This window comes from Camelus ferus, chromosome 15 (assembly GCF_009834535.1).
Source record: "Camelus ferus isolate YT-003-E chromosome 15, BCGSAC_Cfer_1.0, whole genome shotgun sequence".
NCBI classification, from domain to species: Eukaryota; Metazoa; Chordata; class Mammalia; order Artiodactyla; family Camelidae; genus Camelus; species Camelus ferus.
This window is the reverse complement of record NC_045710.1, coordinates 33900959-33919836: the sequence shown is the minus strand read 5'-3', so window position 1 is coordinate 33919836 and position 18878 is coordinate 33900959. Positions and strand designations below refer to the sequence as shown.

Genomic DNA, 18878 nt, shown 5'->3' with positions numbered 1-18878 from the left:
CTGCAAGGATGCTGTTGGCCTGTGTTGATTGAAACGCTCTGTTCCTGTATTTTCAGGTTTGGATTTACCTTTCCCTGGCTGCGGGTACTTCCTTATTCCGGGCAGGCTGACCTTTGTCAGGGGAAGGTTGATATACTGGGCTGGCAGAATGCCCCTCCTGCCTTCCTGGGCCGGTGTGATGGGGAGATACAGGGACATTCTTCCTCTCTCCTCCAGTTTGAGTGAGCAGGGCTTATCTATGGTGATAAAAGGCTCTGGGTGGCGCAGGGGGCAGGAGAAGAGACATGCAGAATCCCAGTCAGTGTTCCGTGGGTCCTCCACTAGAGCGTCACCTGGGATAACAGCAGTGGCTAACCATGTACGTTAACCTCCGGGTCCTCACGGCTGCTAGCACCCCACCTACAGATGAGAAAGTGGAGCCCAGAGATTGACTGCCTCGGGCTATTACACACCTAACAAGAGACCCCACTGAAGATGGTTCAAACAAAGAGATGTCACTCTGAGCGGTGAGAGCAGGCGTAAGGGACAAGCAAGGCTGACGAAGCACCCAGAGACAAACCACAGCAAGATGTTCTGAACACCCACATGCCTAAAGGATCAGGGATTAGAAAGAGCGAGACCAGAGATGGGTGAGAATGAGACCCATGGGGTCAGCCTAGAGTCACGGAGGGACACAGCCACCGCCAGGACCAGGATCCACGGCAAGGAGAGCACAGGGCGGAAATAGCCCCTCTCATTTCTCCTGCTCTCCAACTCCCCTCACCCCTTGCCTCCCTTTGGCCAAACCCATCAGAACCGAGGTCATGCAGCCTAAAGGGGTCAGTGATTCAGGCACAGAGCACAAGATGTAGGAGGGGACAAGGGGGCCTGGGTGTGCAGATGGAGTGCAACCAGCATAGCAGTGCAGCTGGATTTTGAGCCATGAGCTCTTAAGGGCCCTTGTCCTTTGCCGTGGTTCTTTGAAGCCGAGAGGCCCTTCCACCACGCAGCACCAGATGGAAGCACTGGGCTGGATCACCTATTTATTAATTAGAATGATCCTGCTCCCACTTCTCCCCTCTTCCTTCTCCTGTAGGAACCTCTCCCAGGGAATGAAATTGCCTGGACGCCGGCTTCCAGCTAGCTGGATCCCACGACAGCCCTCACTGCTGTCATTTCATGGGGGGGCGGGGGGGTTGGCTTGTTTCTTTGTTTCTTGGGTTTGTGCTTACTTGGTTCAGTGATGGACCTTGGAGAAATCTCCTCCAGTTTCTTATCAGTTATCTGCCCCCCTCACCCTCCATGTCCATCAGTTCAGTATTTCTACCCAAGCCTTGCATCTTTCTCTACAGATTTTGCTGCCCTTATTGTGAATGGTCAGCCCCTGGTGGCATTACCACTGCCCTGTTGCTGTTCTTCTGGGCAGGGAGTAAGTGAGTACTTTGATCATCCAGACCAGAGAGAAGATGGGGCAGTGCTGACTCTCTTGGGTGGCACCCCAGGTCTAGTAGGAGCTGAGATGAAACCTTGATGGGTAGTTGACTGGAAAGCATTGGAATGCTGAAATGTCGTCCCTCTGGTTTGTCAGAAAACCATTTTCAGGGCAAGAGGGATGAGGAAGAGTTTATCTTCCAATGTGTCTAATGTGGTACCAACAAGATGTTGGCTAGAAACTCAGGGACAATCTGTCCAACTGTCTTTATTTTCCATCCACACACTTTCATCCAGGTGCATCTGCTTGTCTCTCTTTCCCCTGAAGCTTCTAGATCTGCTAAACCTGGCTGGTCAGAAGTTTGCCTCAAAACAGCATTCCTTGAGGTGATGGGACTTCTGGGTATCCCAGTCAGACCCAAATTCTTGACTTCTCACCTACTCCCCTCCATCCACCCACCCGGATGCTGATCTCCAGTATCTGTCTGCCTTGCAGCTCAACCATCAGCTTCACAAATGAAGATGATGACAGTATGTTAGCTACTGTTGCAAGTGCTCTATAAATTCTACATGATTTTGTCTTCATAACCCTATTATTATCCCCATTTCACAGATGAAGAAAGCAAGGTTTAGACAGGTCACATGATTTGGCCAAGGTCACACCCCTAGTAAGTCAGACCTAGATCCTGAATCCAAACCTAGTGAGGCCTCTAGAACCCACATTCTGGCCATGATCCTGCCTTGCTTATTGATGGCAGGGGGTGGGTTTTTTCCTTCTGTTTTCTTCATTATTTTTAGAGGCTTTATTGAATTATAATTTATGTACAATTAACGGCACAATACAAACTGATGAGTTCTGACATATGTATACAGCCATGAAACCATTGCTATAATCAAGATAATGAATATGTCTGTCACTCCCCAAAGCTTCCCTGTGCTCCTCTGTAATGCATCCCTCACTCCCCCTGTTCCCACCCTGTTCCTAGGCAACCAATTGTCTGCTTTCTGTCACTATAGATAAATTTGCATTTTCTAGAATTTTATATATAGAAACAGATAGCATGTCCTTTTTTTTCTTGGGCTGACTACTTTCAGCATAATTATTTTGAGGTTCATCCATGTTGCTGCATGTATCAATAGTTCATTCCATTTTATCAGAGAGTCGTATTCCCTTGTATAGGTATACTAAATTTGTTTATCCATTCACCTCTTGATGGATATTTGAATTGTTTACAGTTTTTGACGATTTCAAATAAAACTACTAAGAACATTCAAGTACATGTCTTTTTGTAGACATATGCTTGCTTTCACTTCCCTGGGGTAAATACCTAGGTGTGGAATGGCTGGATCATATAGTAGGTATATGTTTAATATGATGAGAAATGGCCAAACTGTTTTCCAAAGTGGCTGTGTCATTTTACATCCCTCCCAGCAGCATTTGAGGAATTCTGGTTGCTCCATTTCCTTGCCAACATTTGGTATAGTTAGTCTTTTAAATTTTAGCCATTCTGGGAGATATATAGTAGTTTCTCATTTTGGTTTTAATCTGCATTTCTCTGCTGACTAATTACATTAGGCATCTTTTCATGTCTTATTCGTTAACTATCTATCTACTTTGGTGAAATGTCTGTTCAGTTTTTTGCCCATTTTAAAAATAATTGGGTTGTTTGTCTTACTTGAGTTACAAGAATTCTTTATATATTCTAGAACACTTCCTTTATTAGATAAGGTTTTGCAGCTTTTCATATGCAACCTTTTCATTTTTATACTGTTCTTTTAAAGAACAAAGTTTAAAATTTTGAATTTTCTTTTGATAATTTGTGAGGTTTTTTCCCTGGCAATTGCCTGAAGAGAAGGTATTTTCTCTTTTATTATTATTATTACTGTGGTAAAATATAGATAACATAAAAATGACCATTTTAACTATTTCAAGTGTATAGTTCAGTGGCATTAAATACGTTCACACTGTTACAGTTTGTATTTTTTGAATCCTTTTAAAGAATTTTTGGCAAACCCAAGGTCACTAAGACTTTTTCCTGTGTTTTCTCTTAAAGGTTTTATAGTTTTAGCCCTAAAGATCAATTTCAAATTAAATTTTGTGTACAGAATGGTCAAGGTTCATTTTTGTATATGGCTACACACTTTCCTGCACCATTTGTTTAAAAAATTATCCTTTTTTCAATGAGTTACATCAACATTTTGGTCAAAAACTGGTTGTTTTTGGACTATTTTCCTGGTTTGTTTTCAATTCTAATTCTCAACAGGCTGCTGTCTGATTTGCACATACTGTCTTCCTGTATAGACTCCCTCACTTGTCACTCTGCACTGATCTGGCTCCTGACCTTCCCTCCTCACTAGTTGATAGATTTCCAGCGGTATTTTCCAGATCTGACCTAATTCTTGCCTATTCCCTAAACTGCATTCAGCCTCGCTGCAGCCTTCCTTGTCTGGGCTCTGTGCCCGGCACCTGAGTCCCACTGCTGCCTGTAGTCCTGGCGTCATCTGAGTCTGGGAGGGCAAGGGCTGCATATAGGTCCAGCTCAGGGCTCAGGGAGCTCGAGCACAGCGAGCTTTCCTGGCCAGTAATTCAGGAAACTGTGACATGGGAGACCAGGGATCCAGCCCTCATAACGATGACATGGCTACCAGACTTTCTCAAGACTTCCATGGTCATTGGTGTCAGCCCAATTGTGGATCCTCATTAGATCCAGAAATGAGATTTGGCAGAAAAAAGTACTGATGGATAAAACTGAACAAGGGAAATACAGAGCCTTGCAGATCAGTGTTCTCTCATAAGGAAAGAAAACCTTATTAAGCATACCTATTCAAGGACAGCCCTATGGAGTCCATCCATGTATCCTTATATGATTTAGAGGCAGAAGGACCACAATGGGTGATTTCTGACTAATCAGCTGTCATGTCTGATTAACAAAAGCTGGAAGAAGCCTCAGGGGTGACTTCCTTACATGGTTTGGACTTCTTTACCAATCTGGAAGACTGGGAGAGTGCCTCACGTTTGTCGGGAGACATCACTCTGTATCCATCAGGGTGGACCCAGGGAATGTCGATCTCAGCAGGGGTGGGGCAGCTTGCCTCGCAGACTGTCCATGTTAGAGCCTCCAAGCAGGCTGCAGGGGCAAGGGGCATGTCTTCCAGAAGGATTTTATTTTGAATTCAGCTAAAAGGGGACACAGCACAGAACATCCAAATCAAAGTAAGGATTTGTCCAAATAGCAAAAATATTTTCCACCAGGAATAAAGAATCCCTGGAGTCAGCACATGTTCAAGGGAGCATTTGAGGAAGGCTGTGATCTAGCACAAATATCTCTCCATTCCCAAGAGGCTGGAAGGGCAGACACCATGAATAAACATGTCTTGCATGGGCCCTGGGCTCGGAGTTGTTTTTCCAGCCACTAGCCACACTTAGGCTCTGGCCTTTGTGAGCCAAAAGCTCTAGTCTGGGAGGTGGTCAGACATGAGGACAGAGTTTTTATTTTAGTGTTGTCCTACTTGGTTCATTCAGGGATGACCCTATTAACACCAAGTCTTAACCAAAGTCCCGACCACCCTTTGACAGGAAGTCACACACACGCTTTCCTGGAAATGCACACAGCTTGCTTCTCTTGTGGACAGAAAGTACCTGGATGTGATTGGAGATATACAAGGGAGGAAGGAGGCTTGGATTAGCATCATCATATACTCATTTCATTCGCCACTTGGCCATGGGTCTTGTCCTAGAGAAATTAGACTGAGGCTAGTCTTTTTCCCAGCTTGCTTGGAAACAGATGTAAATCAGAGATTCTTATGCTGGAGCTTGCCTCTGACATTCCAGGATGTTAGTGACTTTCATCTCAGGCTGTCACTTCCTCAACAACAAGTGCTGTGAGTACCGGGGGTAGAAATAACCTCCACTGCTCTGGAAAGTGATGAGGGTGAGAAAACTGATAGAAGAGTTTTCTTGGTAAGTAAAGTCTTATAAAAGTGAAGCATTTTACAAATGATATGACCGATAAGGAGTTATTATCCAACAGCTCATATAACTCAACATCAAAAAAACTCACTACTGATTTTAAAACAGGTAGAAGACCTAAACAGATACTTTTCCAAAGAAGACATACAGATGGCCAACAGACACATGAAAAGATGCTCAACATCATTAATCATCAGGGAAATGCAAATCAAAACCACAATGAGATATCACCTCACACCTGCCAGAATGGTTACCATCAAAAAGACCACAAATAAATGTTAGAGAAGATATGGATTAAAGCGAACTCTTGTACACTGTGGGTGGGAAAGTAAATTGGTGCAGCCACTGTGGAAGACAGGATGATGGTTCCTCAAAAAACTAAAAATAGAACTACCATATGATCCAGCAATTCCACTCCTGGGTATATATCCAAAGGAAATGAAAACATTAATTTGAAAGATGTACGCATACCAGTGTTCATAGCAGCATTATTTACAATTACCAAGATATGGAAGCAACTTAAATGTCCCTCAATGGATGAATGGATAAAGAAAATGTGATACACACACACACCCACCCACACATCACACAATGGAATACTACTCAGCCATAAAAAAGAAAGAAAAATTGCCATTTGCAACAACATGGGTAGACTTGGAGGGTATTATGCTTGGTGAAATAAGTCAGACAGAGAAAGACAAATTCTGTATTCTAAAAAATAAAACAAAGTAATGACAAAAACCAAAAAAGAAGCAGACTCACAGATACAGAGAAAAACTAGTGGTTATCAGTGGGGCAAGAGAAGGGGGGAGTGGCAAGACAGAGATGGGAGTTAAGAGCTACAAACCACTAAGTATCAAATAAATAATCTACAGGGATATATTGCATAGCACAGGGAATATAACCAGTATTTTATAGTAACTATAAATGGAGTATAATCTTTCAGAATTGTGACTCACTATGTTGTACACCTGAAACTTACATAACATCAACTATACCTCAAAAATAAATAAATAAATAAATTTAAATAGGAAAAAAAAAAGAGGCATTTTAGGACACGTGCCAAAGTTTCTGACCAGACTCACTGGTAGGCGGATCAAGCTGAGACTTTTGTGATTTGAAATCCAAATGGTGTTACAGGAAGAGCATATCTTTGGAGTCAGATAAATCTAGATTTAAATCCTCACCCTGAATCTATCATCTGAGTGAGTTTTGGAAGTCATTTACCTTTGTTTCTTCACCTGTTAAATGAAGTAATACACAATTCATTGGATTGTCATGAGAATTATTATTTTTTAAAAGTGATAATTTCTTGTGGCAGGGGGAGGGTATAGCTCAGTGGTAGAGTGCTTGCTTAGCATGCACGAGGTCCTGGGTTCAATCCCCAGCACCTCCATTTAAATAAACGAACAAATAAACCTAATCCCCCCCCAATAACTACTTTTAATTGATTATTATGTGTCGGGCACTGTGCTAAACACTTTACATTTATTAAGTCATTTAATCAGAGCTCATTACTTAGATGGTATAATATTTGCCGAGTGCCTGGTACAGTGTGAACTGTACAGTAGATGATCAGGAAATGGTACTTGCTGCTACTGTATTATTTCAGAGGGACCAGGAATCTTCTTGCTCCTCTCGTTTCCCTCCTCCCCAGATTGTTGATGCCTAAAGTGAGAAATGTGGCTGAAAACATAATCATCTCTGGAAACAAGGAAACACTGGCATTGAAGTTAACCCCAAAGTGTAAGTGACTAATACATCACAGAACCTTTCCTGAGCAGGGGAAAGGTGTGAGGTGGGATGAAGAGGCAGGTGTGGGTAAGTAGGAGACACGCTGAAGATAAACTTTGAGGGCCCTGCTTAACCACCCACCTGCAACAGAGTTAGGGAGTTTCAAGGGGAGTTTCCCTGGGCCAATGGGGAATTTTCTGTACTTTTTAAAAAAAACTCTGGTTGAATGGGAATGAAAGGGGACATCATAGAGAACTCCGAGAATTCTGTTTCTGCATCATTGAATTTTGAGAAGCACCTGGGATGAAGGAGATGGAAGTCCCTGCGTGCAGGGGAACCTCCGTGGGGGTTGCTGGGGCAAGAGCACAGCCTATCTCAAGAGAGGTCTCTGGCTATTTCAGTCCAGACACATCCTTCCACCTTGGGGAACTCCAGGGTAGCGACCCTGAAAACTGCCAGAATTACCCGGTAGTAGAGACCTGAAGGTCTTCCAGTGGGTTTGCAGCTGTAGCAGCTGTCTCTCGGGTGTCTTTCAGGTGTTTGCCACAGGATACTGTAAAAATATCCTGGTTGTCTACTTTGATAACTTATAATATGCTTCCAGGAAGCAAACACCTTCAAGGGCAATTTGAAAGCTTGTAGTTTTCTCCAATGTAAGGCAATATTGAAGCAAAGTGAAACATTTCCGAGAAAGGGTTCTGGGGAATTTATGTAATGCAGTCTCCAAAGATCATATTTATATATAAATAAAAACTTCTATCAGCCTTGCTTCCCTAAGAACCCAGGCCCCACAAAGGCTATACCCTTGGACTTTTATCAGCTTAGAAAGACATATTTATATGTTTATGCACTTTGGTTTGTTTGCTTCTCTTTGAGTTTAAAATTATTATTTATATATATATTTCAGTAGCCTTTGAGTTTCACTTCTAGAAACAAATATAAAAAGTGATTGTTTACGTATCTATTAAATGGCCAAAATCCAAAACACTGACATCAAATGCTGGTGAGGACATGAGGCAAAAGAAACTCTCATTCATTGCTGATGGGAATACAAAATGGTACAGCCACTTTGGAAGATAGTTTGACAATTTCTTACAAAGCTAAACACACCATTACTACATGATCCAGCAATTGTGCTTTTTGCTATTTATTCAAATGAGTTTAAAACTTATGTTTACACCAAAACCTGTACATGATGCTTATAACAATTTTATTCATAATTGCCATAACTTGGAAGCAACCAAGGTGCACTTTGGTAGGTAAATGGATAAACTAGTACATCCATACAATGGAATATTACTCAGTGCTGAAAAGAAATGGGCTACCAAGCCATGAAGAGATATAGAGGAATCTTAAATGCATATTATTAAGTAAAAGAAGCCCATCTGAAAAGGCTGCTTACTGTGTGATTCCTACAATACAACATTCTGGAAAAGGCAAAACTATAGATATAGTAAAAAGATCAGTGGTTGCCAGGAACTAGGGAGGGAGGGATAAATAGGTGGAGCACAGCGAATTTTTAGGGCAGTGATATTATTCTGTATGATGCCTAATGGAATATACACATCATTATACATTTGTCCAAGCCCATAGAATGTACACCACCAAGGATGAACTCTAATGTTACCTATGGACTTTGGGTGATGATGTATCATGTACGTTCATCAGTTGTGACAAATGTACCACTCTGGTGGGGGATGTTGATAATGGGTAGGGCTATGCACGTGGCGGGGGAGGGGTTCATGGGATATATCCTCCTCTACACATATCCTCAGTTTTGCTGTGAAACTAAAACTGCTCTAAAAAATTATCTATTCTAAAAAAAGTGATTCTTGGCTGCAGTTCAAAAATAGCATAAGGCAGACCCCTCTAGTGTTAAAATCATCAACCCAAAGTTCCACGGTTTGTCAGGTCTCCAGGTTGGGGGTGGCAGTGGAGAGAAAGGAAGATGTAGCACCTGGCTGTCTGGTTCATATTTGATCACTCATTCATTCATCACATCCTAATTGAGCACCTACTTTGTGCTATTCACTGTACCTGGTGCTGAGGATACAGTGATGAATAAAACTAACACAAACCTCTGCCCTCATGGCGCTTCCTTTCTAGTGGGGGAGATGGCATGGGCAGAGGACCTGAAGTGGGAGCGTGCCTTGAGTGTTGAAGCAACAGTAAGGATGTCTGTGTGGCTGGGGCAGAGGGGTCAGACAGGGAGAGGAGCAGGGTCAGGGTGGTGGGAGAGTGATGGGGCTGGACCCTGTAGGCTGTGAAGGTCACAGTCACGGTTTTGACTTCACTCTGAGTGGTGGGGGGGGGAGCCCCTGGGAGAAGTGAACAGAGGAGTGATGTGGTCTGACCTACACTATCACAGCATCTCCCCAGCTGCTGTGTGGAGAATGGACTTGAGGGACACGAGTGGAAGGGGTGCCCTAGCAAGGAGGCTGCTGCAGTATTCTGGGCCAGAGACTTTATTGGCTGGACCAGAAGGGCAGCAGCAAGGTTGGTGAGAGGTGCTGTTCTGGTTCTGGACATGTTTTGAAGGTAGTGCTGGTAGCATTTGCTGACAGATGGCACTACCAGGTGCTAACTTCGTGTAAACTGTTCTCATTTGATGACAAATATTGGACCTTCAGTGTCTGGGGGCAGCAAGCATCAAATCCCACTTACACAAAGTTACAAATGGGGATTTTTCTGGAAGAATAGGTAGACCAGAAGGAAAAGCTTTAGAACCAGGTTCTGAAAGGATGGGTCTGGGATCTTAGTGCCAGGAGATATATCCTTCAGGTAAGATCCGTTCATGGGACCAATAGCTCCAGCAGTCTCGATTCAGGATTTAAATTTCAGCAGGAGAGCAACAGGACTCCCTTGGGCCACATGGTTATCACTGGATGGGAGCCACCAGGTGGATGGATGGGTGGAGAGAGGGTGGGGAAAGGTACTACACAACAATCAATTAGGTGCTAAGATCAAAAGAAAGAAGGGGAAATCAGTATTAGGCAAAAAGTGCAGATACTTACACTCAATTTCAGCAGAGAGTGTATGACGTGAAAGCAATGGAGACTCAGGTTTTGACTGACAAGGAAGTGAGCAGGGAAGGAAGTGAGCTGGCCCCTCTGAGTTGTGTTGAGGAAAGAGTGCTGACCTGGTCTGGGCTCTGCTGCTCACTAGCTGTGCTACTGAAGGCTGGGGCTCAACCTCTCTGGCCCAAGGCTCATCTGAGCAGCATTTGCTGTAAACCTTGTCTTTATCAAAGACCATCTTGATGATTTTTCCCACCCCTTCCCCTGCCAAAACAAAAACAAAAACCCACCTCAATTCATGGCCTTATCCTGTGGTAAACTACAACATGCAATAGGCTTTTTGAAATTTGCAGATCAGTTGAGGAGAGGGAGTGTGGACATGGCTTGAATCAGGGGTGAATAAGACGACAGACAAGGTAAATTTCAGGGCCCCTACACACAGACCATAGCAGCATTTCATAGACAGGATTAAGAGAATCTTAAGTCTCTCCTATTGTTCATTTTCCACCTTTATTGAGACCAGAGAAACTGTGTCCTCAGAAAGGTTTGATCCACCCAGTGCTTTCCAGACTTCAAGATACCATGTGTTGCACCATCACTTTGAATTCCCCACTGAGGGTGCCACGCAGGCTGTAAATGTTAACGCAGCAAATTGCACTGGATTTCTTCCCTATCCACACTGAGCACTCCGTTCCGAGCGTCCCCCTCCTCCCCAGCACCTATGCCCACTTTCATTTCATATCATCCTAATTAGCACTTGATTATATATTGCCTTGAATTATTCTTCAGCCCTCCTCATCAGAGCCTCCCACCTTCCAGCATGTCCACTCCTACCTCCTAGTGTGCTGGGTTTTCAACCTCCTCAAAACCTAGTCTCTTTCCCTTGCCATGTTCCGTCATTGCATCAGTACCCTACCCCCACTTCTTCATTTCCTTCCCTATTTAGCCTAAGCTTCACGAGCCATCTCATCGCCCTCCTTTGCCTGAACCTCCCTCTCCTCCACGCACATGGGATCCTGGGGCTGCGGCTCCTGTCTGGCTGCACCCTAGCCTGCTCAGGCCAACTCTTCTCTCCGACATCTGGGCTCCTGGGCTCTGCTGGAGAGAATCACAGCCCACGCAGATTGGCGCTACTACAAACGCATCATCTGCAGCCTCAGCAGGCTGCCAGGCAGCCTGGAAATCCTTTCAGGGTCCCTGTCAGGAAACTTGTCCTGTCTGATCTTCTAAGCATTTCCCACTCCTTGAGCTTTGCTGAGAAAATAGAGGCCATCCGGCAGGAATTCCCTCACCCTCCATGTATCCCCGCCTCTGCCCTCCTTCATCCTCCTGCGTCCCACACCTGAGAGGCTAGGGGGACACCCTTACCTGGCCGAAGGTAACCCCTCCTGAGAGCTCTACAGCCTTAGCATCATCAGTTCTCTTTCCTCAATCTTCCTTTTCTCTCTCTCATCTTGTCTTTCTCCTCAGGAGAATTGCATTCCCTCTCCATCATGCTGAGACCTCCTTCTCAGCCAAACTGCAGGGTGAAGTGTGCTTGATGAGGTCATAGCCTGCCAGGGCCGAAAAAGTGTGCCAAGGACACGTTGTCAAGTCCACGGTCACTTTTAGCCCATCTTACTTGACTTTGCTGAAGTTATGACACCATTGACCCCTTTCTCTTCTTGCTTCTTTCCCTTCTTCAGATTGTCAGCTCTGTGAACACTTCGTTCTCCTGCCTCCCTACCCACCGCCCCACATTCCCACCTCCTTACCCCTGCTTCTCCCCAGGGTGCTCTTGTGCTGAGGATCCTTCAGGCATGCCATGGTCTTTGCGATGAAATCCAGGTTCCTTTGGATGGTCAAGGGCTTCCCCCATTTTCGTCCTGCTTCCTCTCCCTCTCCCTGTCACACAGTTTAGCCCCTCTTCCACTGTCCACTTTTTGTCTCATCTCTGTGCCTTAGTGCATTTCTTTCCTCTGTCTTCAATGCCTGCTCCCCTCCTTGCCGCCTCACCAGGACAACTCCTGCTCATCTCTTGGGGATCAGCTCAGGTGTTGCCTCATCCCTAAGTCAGTCTTTCATGATCATGCCTCACCTAGGCTCCCCAAACACCACAAGCATGGCTTAGTCTTAGCACTTACCACATTGTAGTGAAATTATCCATTGATTGTATCTGCTCCACTAATCTGTCAGCCCCTTGAGGCTGGAGACTTGGCCTCTGAGCCCCTATATGCTTGATGCTGGCACAGTTTGACACGTAAGAAATGCTCCATTCATTCATGTTTACTGAATGAGCAATGAGTTCACGTATAGGTATTATTCTCAGCTAGGCTACTCCAGGATAGTAAATGTGATCAGTCTTCTCAGAACATTTTGAGGTTATTACAAATATATGTATATAATTACATATATTTATTATATTATATTATATTATATTATATTATATTATATTATATATTTTTAATTGTTTTAACAAGACATATAAAATTTTAAAGTGTACAATTCAGTGACATTTATTACCTTCACAATGTTGTGCAACTATCACCACTTTCTAGTTTCACAACATTTTTATCACCCCAAAAAGGAGACCCTAGACCCGTTAAGCAGTCACTCTTCATTCCTATTTCCCCCACTCCTGGCAACCATTAATCTGCTTTGCTCTGTGGATTTGCCTGGTCTGAATGTTTCATATAAGTGGGCATTGTACACTATGAGGGGTTTTGTAGCTGGCTTCTTCCAGTCAGCATAATGTCTTTCAGGTTCATCTATGGTGTAACATATCAGCACTTCATTTCTTTTTTTAAGGCCAAATAGTATTCCATTGTATGGCCAAGTAGCTATACCACATTGTTTATCCACTCATCAACTGGACATTTGGGTTGTTTCCACCTTTTACCTGTGCTGAATAGTGCTGCTGTGGCTTGTGAACAAGTGTTTGTTTCAACACGTGTTTTCAGTTATTTTGGGTGTATACCCAGTTGAATTGTTGAGTCATATGATAATGCTATGTTCAATTTATTGAGGAACCACCAAACTCTTTTCCATAGTAACTGCATCATTTTACATTTATATTCATATTATCATGTACATTACAAGAAGGTTCCAATTTCTCCATATTCTTGCTAATGTTTCCTATTTTCCTTTTTTTAATATAGCTATCCTAGTGGGTATGACTGGTAGATATATTTCAAAGTATATGCCCAGCTTAAATAATTCCTATCTATAAATGCCTTATTGCCATCTGTAGAGAGTGGCTCCCAACAGCTGTTTATGTCTAATGGAACCCTGGCTGCTGGTCATGATTGATTGGATCAGGGATTCCTGAGCCAATCTGGGCCAAAAGAGTTCCTTCCATGGGGGTTTTGTTTGAGAGAGAAGGATAGGGGAGAGAGACTGGGTTCAGATGGCTGAAATATGAGCTTTGAGAGCTGTGCGTGTCTGTTTTGATCCCACAGGTGGATAAAACAGCAGAGGGGAACTCCACAGGAAAAAAAAAAGATAGACACAAATACTCAGAGAGAAACAGAAATGAAAGCTGAAGAGAGCACATATCCTTGAGTTTCTGATAGTCTACAAGTTTTTCCTTAGGCCTGACACATTCTTGCCCTTGGGGCCTTTAAGTCACCCCTCCATCCTACTGTGGTTAAGCCAACTCTGGTGAACTTCTATTTCTTGCCAGCAATAAAATCCAGGGCAATCACAACTCACTGGCCATCTCCAACCGACTTGACTGAAGAGGGGCCTTCAAACTGTAGACCAAAAGAAAATACCTATAAGGCTACTTCTTTTTTTTTTTTTTTTGTCCTAAAAATCATTGCCTGTGCCCTGGCTGGCATTACTTCAGCCCACCAACCCCATGAAAATTTGGAGGCAAATCCAGTATGTTAACCTCATCTAATATTCATGAGGCAACCTCAAGGTCAGAGTGCCCAGCACTTTGCTACCACCTTGATGTGTCTCTTGGCATCTGTTCTAGATTTTTTTTCCCCCTCTAATAGCAGAACTCTTTCGTTCCACTCTCCAAGTGTCATGTTTTCTTGTTTTGGTGATCACTGTAACTTTTCCCACTGTTACAGAGCTTTTCAAGGGCAGTGAGGCAATACAGCATGGAAGAAAGGAACTTCTGAACTGGGAGCTTTGAAAAACCAAATTCTAGTCCTATTCCTGCACTGGCTTTGCTCTGTGATGCTGAGTAAATCATGAGATGCTCTTGATCCATTTCTCCATCTGTGAAAGTGGGAGAGAAAAATAATACTTTCTCTACTTCACAGAGATGCAAGCTAAAATTAGGTCATGGAAATGAACATTCTATGAGGCAAAAATATATCGATTGCTGTGTCTAAAATGGCAATGAACTCCCTTGATTTCTATCCCACTCTGACACCAAGTTCAAGGTCCTCACTCAATAATTATTTAGATTTAACTCTAGTTTTTTTTTTTCTTTTAAGATAGATAGTAACTATATTAAAATCCTAGAGACCCCCCCCTGAGCAGGGCAGAGTGTCAGGGGGAGGGGCTCTCTCCAGACTCCTCTTGGGCCTGGGGTGTCTCAGAGGGCATGCTGGGATTAGACCGGTGCCTTTGAAAATTCACCACAGCTCTAACTCTGGAAGGAGGCATGACAACTAAATAGTATGAGGTTTCCTGGATGGAATCCCAGAGGAAGATGCAGGTAAAGGGGGCAGGCTGGGCTCTTCTGGGCACAGGGAGCCATGGCCCTCATGGCTGTGTGACAGATACGGCAACCCTGGGGTGTTACCTTGTAGCTTTTTGGTTGCAGGTTAGACAGTTGGCGTCAGTCAGTGGAGACTGAGGAAAGTAGTTTTTATGCTTGGAAAGGGTTATTATGCCTTTTCTTCTGCTAGGCCTTTAGTGTTGGTTTTTTGTTAGCTCCTTGTCAGGAGTTAGGCAGGCTTGGCGGTTTGTTATTGCTATGGTTACGCTCAGCATACCGCAGACCTCAAGGCATCTAGAGATGTCTTCTATTTAGGGTAGGGCCTGGTTTTCCAGAAGGTTTTAATTCATGTGTCTTTGAATTTCGGTTTTAGGGCCTGGCCTCATGCTAGGCCTCAGGGAGTCTTTCTTTCAGCTCTCCCCACAGCGTCCCACTGCTGTTGTTACTGGTGCTCGTGGGGGACAGCAGGAGAGAGCAGTTCCTGAGGATCTGGTTAACCTGCAGGTATCCCAGGTGTGGCCTGTTCAGTGCTGCAGCCCTGCCTGTCATTGGAGTTCTTCCTGCACGCGTTCCTGCCCCTCCCCCGGGAATAGAAGTGAGAGTGTGCGTGTGTGCGTGTGTGCGTGTGTGTGTTCCAATTCCCCTTTCCTAGTACCTTAAGGGTAATAGTTTCAGTTACCCTTCCCTCTCAGATTGAGACTTTTTTCCACCTAGGAGATGGGGAGAAAGGCCCAGGAGAGTTCTGTGCCCCAAACACAGCAGCTGCATCGCCTCCCCTCATGCCAGCTCCAGGAGGGGCGCTGCCTCAGATTCCACCGCCGTGTTCCCCATGAGCGCCCGCTGGAGAGCTGGGTGAAAGAGCCGGTGAGCTGATGCGAGCCTCCCCCGTCTGGGCTGTCCCTAGGGGCTGAACACCTTCCCAAGTCCCATATTTCCCATCCACCATTTCCTGGATTAGTCTCAGTTTATCCAGTGTTGAAAAGGAGGGAAATGTTCTGGTCCTCAGAACTGGCTGAGTGCAGGAGTTGAGACTAGAATCCTGAAAAACTGCACTGTCCACTTCCCAACTTGGCTGACGACTGGCCGCCATCTTCCTGTGTGTTAGGCATGGATTTTTCACTTTATCTTCAAGATGAGTGAAACGTTGAGGAACACTGGTGTATATTAAAACGAGCAGAGATAAGATGAATCCACACTAAAAAGCCATCTTTATCTTAATTTGTTTGACGAGGTAACAGTTTCAGCCTCTGGGTACAATTTTTTGCTAAGATTCAATGTCTCATGTGTTATGTGTTATGTGTTATGGGGAAGACTGTGAAATTAAGGATGTTCTCTTCATGCCTTTATTTGACTTGATTTACTGCCATGTCCTCCATACATAGTGGAAAACATGTTTCCAAGGAGCTCCAAGATAATGTGGTTCTTACAGTTCATCAGAAAGAGAACTTATCAATTAAAAAACCTTGCCCTGTTCCTTCTGCAGGGATCATTACACTTAGGTTGATTATGTGACATCATTATTTGTGGTTTGGGGATGGAAAGAATGTTTCTGATACGCGGAATTTTCCTTACGCAAGATCACATCCATCAGCCTAGCTCCGGAGTTTGTGCTCTTAACGATTATGATGTCCCTGACCAAATCAAATTGGAGCGAACAGGTTTATTTTCCATTTCTAGGAGCTGGACCTTGTTGAACTTGGAGAGATTACCTCTAGATAAGATAGTGCCTGTGTCTGACCCACACAGCTCTCTTTCTTGGTTCACAGCGTTGTCATAAGCAGGGAAATTCCTGCTCATCTATAGAGGTGAAGCACTCTAGGCATATTCCTGCTGCAGTTACACCCACTTCGATGTGGGCCTCCTCTCACGTGCCAGAGGGGTAGGAGTCACTCAGCCAGTTCTGAGGCTTTTTTCAGAGGAAGTTATTCCATATGTAGCCATACATTCATCATGTTCATGGGAGGAGGTGAGTTCAGAGTCCTCTGACGTCGCCATCTTGGACCCTTTTGTTCTTTTTCCATGTGTCTCTGTCTCTTCATCCATTTCTCTTGGACACCTACACATATTTTTAAAAATTACAAATAATGGAAATGGGAGACATGCATCCTGTTCTATTTTAAGGCAGGCTAATTTCTTGCCATTTCTTAATGATTGTATTTCTCTCCCTTTAACCTGACACGCTGTTTCCTAACAAATCTCCACAATGTACATAGACTGTCCATTAGACAGTGGTTTCCAAACTTGTTTGCACCTTAGATTCAAGGGGAGCTTCAAAAAGTCCTGATTGCCTATGTCCTGCCCCTAGAGATTGTGATGTCACTGATCTGGGGGATGGCTGGGCTTTGGACATTTTAAAAGATCCCTAAATGATTCCACTGTGTAGCCAAGTTTGGGAACCACTTTAAGATTCTTCTTCTTCTTTTTAAAAACTCTAGTTCTAATCATATTGGGCTTAATTCCCAGCTTGGCTCTCATCAGAAGCATCTCCTTTGTAAATTGCTGTAGGAAACAACAGGAGATTAATCCTAAATCCATCTCTTCTCCCTACTGTGATTGCCGTGTCTTCATCAGGTAAATCGAATTCCCTTCTGATAAGTGCAGGGAAACCATTAACGGAGGCTTCACTCATCTGCATGCACATTTCCTGTTCTGCTGTGTCTTCCCTCCAATAATTTAGTTATGATTTGCATGATACTTTTTTTTCCCCCAATTCAAATGGCCTCTCGCAGTACCTGTATGGCTGGCTTGGTCTGTCTACCTGCTGTTTTCACTTTTGGGTGGACAAAATTTCCCTCTCCGCTTACATCATCTCCACTTCTAGATCTAGCCAGCCAGGTTGGCAAGCTTGTTCCAGGGGTTGCTTGGGCTACACCTCACACTGAGACATTTCACAATTCGGAGCCAGACTTGATAAAGCAATTCCACACTTTTGTGTTTGTCCACTCCTCCTTGACTTGGGGCCAGATTGAATCTGCTGTCAATTCTGTAATATAAGCAGACCTGATTAGGGAGCCTCTGATGGTCTGAGCTGATACTACATTGGCTTTCATCAGGAGCTAGTGTGGATACAAACCTAAGCACAGATTCTTTGGGGACTCTTGGACCACCCTGTGACCCAAAAGAGTATATAAACTTCATCTCAACATGAATCTGAATTCTAAAGTGAAAACTAAGACTGGTTTCACCAGAGTATTGTCCCCACTTAGCGTGAGTCATTGTCTTTCATCTGCCTTGGCCCTTTGGGCCTATAACACCATCTCATTTCCAGAGAGTGGGGATGACAGAATAGATGCTTTCAGTCAAACAAGCATTACTGAGTCCTGGGCTGTTTTAGACCATGTGGTGCCACAGCCTGTGACAGTTCACTTTCTCTCACTTCTTATGGTTCACTAGCTCTCCAACTGGCCAGAGCCAGAGCATCAATCTCAAGCAAGGGTGAGAGCTCAAACTTGCCCATGTCATCAAGAGAGGGACAGAATTATTCTCCTTTAAGTTTAAGAACTTCTTAATTTTTTTAGTTGTTTAAATTCTTTCATTTACTGTCTTATTTTACATTAAACTATAATTTTAGGTATTTCAAAGAAATCTACTATTACTTCAACAATTAAAACATGTTTTGAGAAAGACAAATATATGATATCACTTATATGTGAAATCTAAAAAAAAAAATACCAATTTTATTTACAAACCAGAAATAGACTCAAGGACATAGAAAACAAACTGTGGTTACCAGGGGGGGAAGGGGGGGGAATGGATAGATTAGGAGTTTGGGATTAATAGATATACATTACTATATATAAAATAGATAAACAACAAGGACCTACTGTATAGCACAGGAAACTATATTCAATTTCTTGTAATGAGCTGTAATGGAAATGAATGTGAAAAAATGTATGTATGTATGTATATATAAAAAAAAGTGAGGGAGTTAGACTACTAGGTGGTCTATCATCTCATGGCTCTAGGATAAACTTAAATTGAGATCGATTTTAGAGGGTATATTAATTTGTCCAACGGATCAATGACAGGACTAGAATTGGAATTCTGTCTTCACACCCCTGAACTATCACTGAAGGCAAAGGATATGTCG

At 43.6% G+C, this 18878-nt stretch overlaps 1 long non-coding RNA gene across 2 annotated transcripts in view; it reads left to right on the top strand.

Annotated features, from left to right (window-relative positions):
• Positions 1 to 18878, top strand: part of LOC116668972 — a 101359-nt gene that overhangs the window by 70924 nt on the left and 11557 nt on the right. Inside the window, exon 4 of one of the 2 annotated variants that reach the window (XR_004326312.1) lies at positions 7038 to 7128. The exons of the other annotated variant lie outside the window; for it this stretch is intronic. This is a non-coding gene — a long non-coding RNA (uncharacterized LOC116668972). Of the gene's footprint in view, positions 1 to 7037; positions 7129 to 18878 lie in introns of those variants that run through there. 2 annotated transcript variants of the gene reach the window in all.